This window comes from Microtus ochrogaster, unplaced genomic scaffold, assembly GCF_000317375.1.
Source record: "Microtus ochrogaster isolate Prairie Vole_2 unplaced genomic scaffold, MicOch1.0 UNK47, whole genome shotgun sequence".
Taxonomy (NCBI): Eukaryota; Metazoa; Chordata; class Mammalia; order Rodentia; family Cricetidae; genus Microtus; species Microtus ochrogaster.
This window is the reverse complement of record NW_004949145.1, coordinates 1,947,333-1,956,304: the sequence shown is the minus strand read 5'-3', so window position 1 is coordinate 1,956,304 and position 8,972 is coordinate 1,947,333. Positions and strand designations below refer to the sequence as shown.

General features: G+C 49.1%; 1 protein-coding gene across 1 annotated transcript in view; it reads right to left on the bottom strand.

The window, feature by feature from the left end:
- LOC102000970 (isochorismatase domain-containing protein 2) overlaps positions 1-5,322 on the bottom strand; it is an 11,539-nt gene extending 6,217 nt beyond the window's left edge. The window contains exon 1 of the mRNA XM_005369322.2: positions 5,150-5,322. The gene's annotated coding sequence lies outside the window, so the exon portion shown is untranslated. The remainder of the gene's footprint in view (positions 1-5,149) is intronic.
- Between the last annotated feature and the right edge of the window lie 3,650 nt (positions 5,323-8,972).

Genomic DNA, 8,972 nt, shown 5'->3' with positions numbered 1-8,972 from the left:
CCAGACCTCTTTACAGATCGTTGTGAGCCACCATGTGTTTGCTGGGAATCGAACTCCGGTCCTTTGGAAGAGCAGGCAATGCTCTTAACCACTGAGCCATCTCTCCAGCCCCCCAGAGAACTCTCTTAACAGTCAAATCTTAAATGGCTGAAAGACACTTAAGGAAATGCTCAATATCCTTAGCCATCAGAGAAATGCAAATCAACACAACCCCATCTTACGTCAGAATGGCCAAGATAAAAACACTGATGACAACTTATGTGGAGAGGTTGTGGGGTAAAGGGAACACTCCTCCATTGCTGGTGGGAGTGCAAACTGATACAGCCGCTTTGGTAATCAGTATGGTGATTTCTTATAAAATTAGGAAACAACCTTCCTCAAGACCTGGCTGTTGAGTATATACCCAAGGGATGCTCAATAATACCACAAGGACATGTACTCAGTTATGTTCATAGCAGCATTGTTTGTAACAGCCAGAAACTAGAAACAACCCAGATATCCCTCAACTGAGTAATGGATAAAGAAAATGTGGTACATTTACACAATGGAGTACTACTCAGCAGTAAAAAACAATGACATCTTGAAATTTACAGGCAAATGGATGAAGCTAGAAAAAACCATACTGAGTGAAGTAACCCAGACCCAGAAAGACAACTATAATATGTATTCACTCATAAGTGGCTTCTAGACATAAAGCAAAAAAAACAAAAAACAAAAACCCTACAGTTCACAACCCCAGGATCTACATAGGAAGGAGAAAAAGATAAGATCTCCTGAGTAAATTGGGAGCATGGGGGGGGTCACAGGAAAGGGTAGAAGTGTGGGGGGAAGTAAAGGAAGGGAGGGGAGAAAAATGTATAGCCCAATAAAAGCAATAAAATTATGTAAAAAAAGAAAGTAAGACATACAGAAAGAAAGAAAGAAAGAAAGAAAGAAAGAAAGAAAGAAAGAAAGGTAAAATGACCAAGGCAAAACATAGATGAAGAGAAACAGATTAAGTTATAAGAGCTAGCAAGAAACAAGCGTAAGCTAAGGCTGAGCACTCATAACTAAAAGTGAAGGGGAATCTCTGTCAGCCAATGATCTGTAAGGGGTTGGACCGGGTTAGCGTCAAGTCTCCTTGTCATGATTTGGGAGCTGGCTGGTGACCCCAAAAAAGAAAGCCTGGTGTACACACACACACACACACACACACACACACACACACACTGATAAAATAAGCACACAGGGTCTGGAGAGATGGCTCAGTGGTTAAGAGCACTTGTTGCTCTTGCAGAGGACCAGGGTTTGATTCCCAGAACCCATATGGTGACTCACAACTGTCTTTAACCCTAGTTCCAGGAAATCCAATGACCTTTTCTGAATTCTTTGGGCACCAGATGTGTCTGCAGGCAACACACACACACACACACACACACTGAAGAGTCCTGAGGTAGGAACGTGGCTTGTCTGAGATTATACGACTTGCACCTCAAGCCTGGAAGAACTCATTGGGGGAGAAGTCGCCCACTTATTTTGGGAGGCTGGGGATGTAGCTCAGTTGGTAGAGTGCTTGCTTAGCATGCACAAAAGTCTCGGTTCCATGCCTCACACCACAAAAACTGTGTGGTGGCACAGGCTTGGAACCCCAGAACTCTGGAGGTGGAGGCAGGAGGTTCAGAAGTTCAAAGTCATTCTCCATTACTAGTGGATTCTACGCAGCCTGGACTACATATGACCTTCTCAGGGAGAGGTCTGTAGACCTGCTAACACAAGGCCAGGCTTTGTGAGCTGTCTCCCAGTATTTGTCAAAGTGCAATTAACCAGCTCACTGGGGTCTTAAGAAAGGCTTTTTTTCTTTTTTCTTTTTTTGGAGACAGCTTTTCTCTGTGTAGCCCTGGGTCCTGGAACTCACTCTATAGACCAGGCTGGTCTTGAACTCAGAGATCCACCTGCCTCTGCCTCCCAGGATTAAAAGCGTGTGCCACCACTGCTCAGCCTTCACTTTTGATTTTTAAGACATTTCTTTATTTTATGTGTATGCGTGTATCATGTATGTCCGTGGCCATGTGACTGCAGTACCCACAGAGGCCAGAAGAGGGTATCAAGTCCCCTGGAGCTGGAGTTACAGCTATTACCCACCCCATGGGGGCTGGTCCAGCTTCCCTCTTTTTTTTTTTAATTGAAATAGAGTGCTATAACGAGAATAAACGTGTGAGACACAGCACTTGGGAGACTGAGCTGTGTAGCTGTGTCTAGAGCTGGAGGCCCGCCAGGGCTGCATAGTGACCTTGCCCCCAAAAAGCTGAGCAATAAGAAATTTAAGATTGCACAATGTATAACAGGTTGTCAGTGAAGAATAAACACAAACTTTGTAATAAAGTCAACAGCCTGCAAAAAAAGCCGTGGGATGAGGTCCAAAAGTGACAGACACTTCCCTCTGACCCCAGCCATCTCCCAGTCCTGAGAAAAGAGATGCAAGCCCTGCCCACGGGGCCACAAGGCTCTGGATTCAGAGCCCCAGCCTTAGCACACTCGACAGCCCCTGCGCCCCGTTTCCTGGAGGACCAGTGAGTGCCTGTGTGTGAGCATGTGCAAGAGAGCCTACATGTGCCGATCAGAGCACAACCTCAGGTGTTCCACCCTGAGGCAAGTCTCCTGCTGGCTGCTACTGCAGGGCCAAGCCAGCTAGCTGGCTGGGGAACTTCCGGGGTGTCTCCCATCTCTACCTCCCACCCCCCAGCGTGAGTTTTGGAATTATAGTTATGTCTGGCTTTACATGGCTGAACTCAACTCCTCATGCTTGCATGGCAAACACTTGACCCACTGAGCAAGCTACCCAGTCCCTGGAGGACCCTTCTCACCCCCAGGGCTGTCTTCTGGTCCCGAGCACAAGGGACACACCGGCAGCAAGAAGCCCCAGAGGGTCGAAACTGGAGGCTCAGAATGTCTCATAGCGAGACAAGTGTCAGAACCTGAAGAGTATGGTCAGCACCCTCACAACGACAGGGACACAAATCTCCTATCCAGAGCTCTGTCCCTAAGTATATCTGACAGGGACCAGGTTATTAATCACAGGACTCTTTGACAGGCCTCCAGTGACAAAGGGTCAAGCATAAATACAGACATGCCCAGACTACGGACCCCCGCAGCTTGGCCCACACGGTGCTCCACGATTGATGTCTTACACAATCATTTAGGGACTGACTCCTAATGAGCCACGGTATTTTATCCATTCTCATCCACATGGCTGTACAGCAGCCTCTCATGTAGTCAAGGCAGCCTCGGACTCCTGGCAATCCTCCTGTTTTAGCCGTTTAAAGCCTGGGATTACAGGTACAGAGAGAGTCACCGTGCTGTGATAATCGTTTTCTTTTGCTTTTCCACTACGTGGCTAAGGACGACCCTGAACTTCGGGTCCTCCAGCCTCCACCCTGAGTGTTAGAATTATCAGCCGACATCAACAAACAGTTTCTGCATTCGGTGCTATGTATCAGGTTCAGCACTGTTGACTTTGAGACAGAACCTTGCTAAATTGCCCAGGGGGGTCCTGGAATTCAATCTGCAATTTTCCTGCTGAGGCTGCAGAGCAGCTGGAATCACAAGCCTGCACAGGACCCAGTTCTCACCGTGAATTTTCTGTAGCGGGAAACGACAGCAAGGAAGGTCTTCGACACCTTGAAAAGCGCTCAAGAGACGTGAAAAGAGAAAGCGTGGTATGGAATACTCCCGCCTGTGCCCCCGCCTCCCATGAAATGGCAAATGGAGGTTTTTACTTTTCTTAAAAATTTCCATTTATGCCAGGCGGTGGTGGTGCACACCTTTAATCCCAGCAGGCGGGAGGCAGAGGCACATGGATCTCTGTGAGTTTGAGGCCAGCCTGATCTGCAAGAGCTAGTTCCAGGACAGGCTTCAAGGCTACACAGAGAAACCTTGTCTCAAAAAACAAAGCAAAGCAACAAAACAATCCATTTATTTGTTTAACTTATTTATGGGAGAGTGCACACCATGGTGCACACACGGGGTCAGAGGACAACCTGAGTTCTCTCCTTCCAGCATGTGGGTCTCCAGGGAACACAAATGTGTGTGTTTATTAGGTCTATTTTGTATGACTGTTTGGCGCGACATTGATGCATTGTCTGTGGAGGCCAGAAAAGGACATTAGATCCCTTGGGCCTGGAGTTACAGGTGGTTGTGAGCCACCGTGTGGGTTCTGGGAAGTCCTCTGCAAGAGCAACAAGAGCTCTTAACCACTGAGTTAAGTCTACACATGGGCGCATGTACACACCACATACACACACACACACACACACACACACACACACAGACACACACACACTATCTTGGCTTGGGAACCATTTCTGGTAGGCACAGTGTGAAGGAAATTTGACTTTGGTTGTGTCTTCTCTTTTAATTAGTTAATGGCTGGCAGGGTATCTTGTATCCTATGTTGACCAGAACTTGCTATCCAGTTGAGTCTGGTTTGAACCCCTGATCCGCCTGCCTTTATCCCCCACACGCTAACTGACCTTGACTGTGTTCTCTTTTATTCATTCATTTATTTTAATCAGGGTGTCACGCATCCTGGGTTGACAGAGACCTTACAATGTAGCTGAGCCTGCCTTTGAATACCTGACCCTTCCGCCTCTACCCCGTGTCCTAGGAACTCCAGGTATGTAACTTCACTTTCAGGTTGAAGCTCCACTTCCTCATTAGAAAAACTGGGAATTCACTCGGTAACAATTCACCTGACTTCCGTCCTAGTGTGGCGTGCTACTTGTGGCATATGTCTTGAACAGGGGAGAAGGGGCCGGGGCTGTAGTTCAGGGATAACTTGCCTGGCATTCTTGACGCCCTAGGCTCAGTTCTCCACTACCGCCAGACGTGATGGAGATGGACTGGGGACAAAAGTTGGGAGAAGTCGGGAGTGCTTTGTGTGCCCCTGGGTGAGTTTAGCTTCCTCTCTGGGCCTCTTTTCCCTCCTGGGTTATCTCACTCGCGGAGCTGATGCAAAAGTTGGCTCTGGAGAGGCTTGGAGTCCCTTCCCGAGGGTCTATCCTGAGACCAACAGGAATGCCATCCCAAATCCCGGCCCACGCCCCTCAAGACTTCCATTTCTCGGTGAGACAGTGGCTTTACAAGCAGAATGCGCTCAGCGAATAGGGCTTACCCTGAATGTCCCAGGTTCGAATCCGGTCGCTTTCCACCTGTGACTTTTCTCCTCTGGATTCCCACGGACTCCGGACTGGGTCTCCTTTTTGCCCTGTAGGGACACGTGAGGTCCTTGGGTCACTGTCCTGCCCTCCCGTGCCGAGCCACCCAATCGGTGCTTGCCGCACTTAGTCCCACTCTTCAGGCCAATGCATAGACGCCTCTAGTACGCTTTCATTTCTGTTAATCTGATTGGTCTGTAGAAGCTCAAGAAGGCGGAGATACAGTAAAGATGACCAATGGGAATGCACGGAGGGCGTGCCCCTGACTGAGAGCTCAGCGTCTAACCCGGAATCTGGGTGGATGCTGCCAAAAGCTGCAGGCTCTGCCGAGTCTAGTGAGAAGAGTTGGGGCCTCCTCACCCCCTCAGGGCGTACAGCGGTAAAGCTCTCCTGTAAACCTGGCTGTAGGCAGGCTGAAGCAAGAGGATTGCTAGTTCAAGACCAGGCAGGATTACCCAGTGAGAACCTGTCATCAAGAACCAGAACAACAAAAGAACATTTTGCCCCCCTGTTAGCGGGTTTGTTTTTTCCCTTCTCCTAGTATTCAACACTTGCTTCTTTGGGTGGTCTATTAAACTGACGCTAGGCTTAGAAATGGGGGTTAAAAGAGACAGAGTTTTCCGTCCAAATGCAGAAGCCTGGTGTGGAGGCCCCTTTCTGTAATCCCAGCTGGAGGAGTTTTAAATTCAAGCCATGGGGGCGGGGGCTGAGTATGGTGCTTCCTGTTCATGATCCCAAGTGCTCAGAAACGAAGGCAGGAGGATTTCTTTGATTTCAAGATCTGAAAAGAAGGCTAGGTATGGTGGGTAACTGTAAACTCAGCACTTGGGAGGCTGAGGCAGGGAATCATTTTTTGGGGAGAGCTTGAGGCCAGTCAGAGTTATATTATTATACATTAGAGTCCCGGGTTAGCTTGGGCTACAGCGAGTGACCCTGTCCCGCAAACAGAAGAAACAAGGTTGGTGTAGCAAGACTAATAAAAACCCAGAGACAGATATTGGGGCCCAAGAAGGAGATCAGAAAAGCAAAGGAGCCAAGCCACTAGAGAGTTCTTACTCTACCAAGGTTAGGAGAGGCAAAGGGGCGATCCTGTCCTCATTGTGACTGCAGACTGAGATGCTCCCCACCAAACCTCAGGCTCCTTCAGCTCTAGTCTTCTCCTGCCCTATACACCTCTCTTGCTTCAGCATCTCCGCCTCCTCAGTGCTGGGATCAAAGGTGTGTGTCACCACTCCCTGGCCTCTAGTGGTTTAGCTCTGCACTCTGATGCGCAGGCAAGTTTTATTAATTAAAACACAAGTAAAATATCACCATATTTTCCTTTTCGTCTAAAATGAAAAGAGAAAGCACCCTGGGCTACACGAGATTGACTCTGTCTAAAAGGAAGAACTTGAACTCACACAAAGGTGGTCCCAGCACTCGGGGTCCCACGCAGCTGCCGTCTGGGGTTTGGTGGGGAGCATTGCAGTCTGTAGTCACACTGAGGGCAGGATCGCCTCTTTGTCTGAGCCTTGGTAGAGTAAGAACTCTCTAGTGGCTCGGCTGCTTTACTTTTCTGATCTTCAGCTTGAGCCCCAATGTCTGTCTCTGGGTTTTTATTGTTGTCTGTGCTACAGGCTGGGATGTAGTTCAGTGGTAGAGCGCTTGCCTGGCACCCGTGAAGCCTTGGCTTCAGTATCCAGCACTGTATAAATACAGGGAAGTGGAACCCAAAGGGACAGGACTGTAATCCCAGCACCTGGAAAGTGGGAGGGAATCGTAGCAGAAGTTCAAGGCTAGTCTCTCCAGTATAGTGAACTCATGTGCATCCAAACCCCAACAAACCAACTAGTCAACCAAACAAGACAAAATAGCAAGAAAAACACAGTCCAAACTCTTCCCATCCTGTCTGGTCTGCGCTCCAGCCACACTGGCCTCCCAGTGTGCTGTGTCTGTGTGCTGTTCCTGGCTCTTGGACACCATGCTTCCCCAGAGCCTGCTTCCGCTCAGCCTTCCAGGTCTTCTCTGACCATGCGATGTGGTAGGTCAGCACATTTTATTTACAGACCAGCACTCCTCCCCGTCAGAAACTGAAATTTTCATCTTGCTGTCCAAAGCTCTCTGCAGATCCTTGTGTTTTAGTGTGTGTGTGTGTGTGTGCGCGCGCACGTGCACGTGTGATCTCACACACACCCACTTGAGCTCCACGAGGTGGGGTTCTTGTCTACTTTGCTTCAAAGTCCTAACACCTAGTGTAGCCTGAATTCTAAATGGTCTTAATAATTAAACTCAGAGTCAGGTATTAGGGGATGGAATCTGAAGGATCACAGAAGCAGAGCAGCCGGCCACTAGAGTTCTTACCTCTATCGATGCCAAAGGGGGCGACCTTGTCCTTAGGGACCCTCAGACTGCATCGCAGACTGAATCCTCAGACTGCAGCCGAGCTCCTGTCCCCTGGGCCAGGTCCATAGCAGTGCTCAGTGGAAAGGGGGCACTGTTGAGAGAGAGCAGACACCAGGCAGAGAAGAGTGAAGGGCGGGGGAAGCAGTCTGTGCTGGGATAGCACTGGGCCCTGAGTCGAGAAGGCTCTGGGGCTGTGGTCCAGTACCGGAGTCTGGGCTGAGCTCATTTTCCCAGGTTTATTTTTGTACAGATTTCTGTGGTGCTGAGGTTGAACTCAGGGCTTCAGGCATCCTGGGCAAGTGTTCACTAACAGAGTTATACCACAGCTCTGCCAGGGAGGGAGTACGTGGTGGGGACTCCTGAGGGGTTGCCTTGGGCTCTTCTGGGGCCCTGCCTGTGATATGAGGGTTTCATGACACACCCCCCCCCCGCCTTCTCAAAGATCTCCTGAAACGCCAGGCACACGGTACCTCCTAATTGTCCATTTCACCCCAGCAAGAGCCACGGGCTCTTGCCTTACTGCACCTAGCATGAACAGCTAATTAAGGGAACATGGATCAATTAACTTTGTAGACTTTTTTAACACTGTAGTGATATTTGTCATTTCTTTTCTGCTCCTGCTTCTCCCTCTAGACAGGGCTCAATGTGTAGCCCTAGCTGTCCTGGAACTCACTCCCTACACCAGAGTGACCAGGCTAACTCAAAGAGACCCGCCTGCCTCTGCTTCCCAAGTGCTGGGGTTAAAGGCATGCGCCACCACATCCCTACTAATTTTATTTCTTTTTCTGGTGTTTTGTCTGCATGTTTGTGTGAGGGTGTCGAATCCTCTGGAAGTGGAGTCAGCAGATAGCTTTGAGACACCATGGGGGTGCTGGAAATTGAACCAGGTTCCTCTGGAAGAGCAACCAGTGTTCTTAACCCCTGAGCCAGCTCTCCAGCCCCAGACTCTCTTTTCTTAAACAAATAAACAAGCAAACAATCTCTTTTGCGTTTGTGTGTGTGTGTTTGTGACCACTGTGGTGCTGGTACCCATGTGGACGTTAGCGGATAATGCTAGATAGAAATGCTTCTCTCTCTACCATGCAGGTCCTTGATATCACTTAGGTCATCAGTCTTGGCAGTAAACCCCTTTACCCACAGAGCCCTAGCGCTCTGGCAACTTTTATGTTGTTATTTAATTAGCATAGACATTAATTCGCATAGAAATATGAAAATTATGGCATTTCCACGCACACCGACTCTAGGTTGATTTCCTATTCCACTTGTTCCTCTCCGCCCTGTCTTCCTGCCCTTCCCGCCTGTACCCTTTCCACCCACAATCCTCCACTTCCCCGCCTGTACCCTTTCCACCCACAATCCTCCCCTTTCCACCCACAATCCTCCACTTCCCCGCCTGTA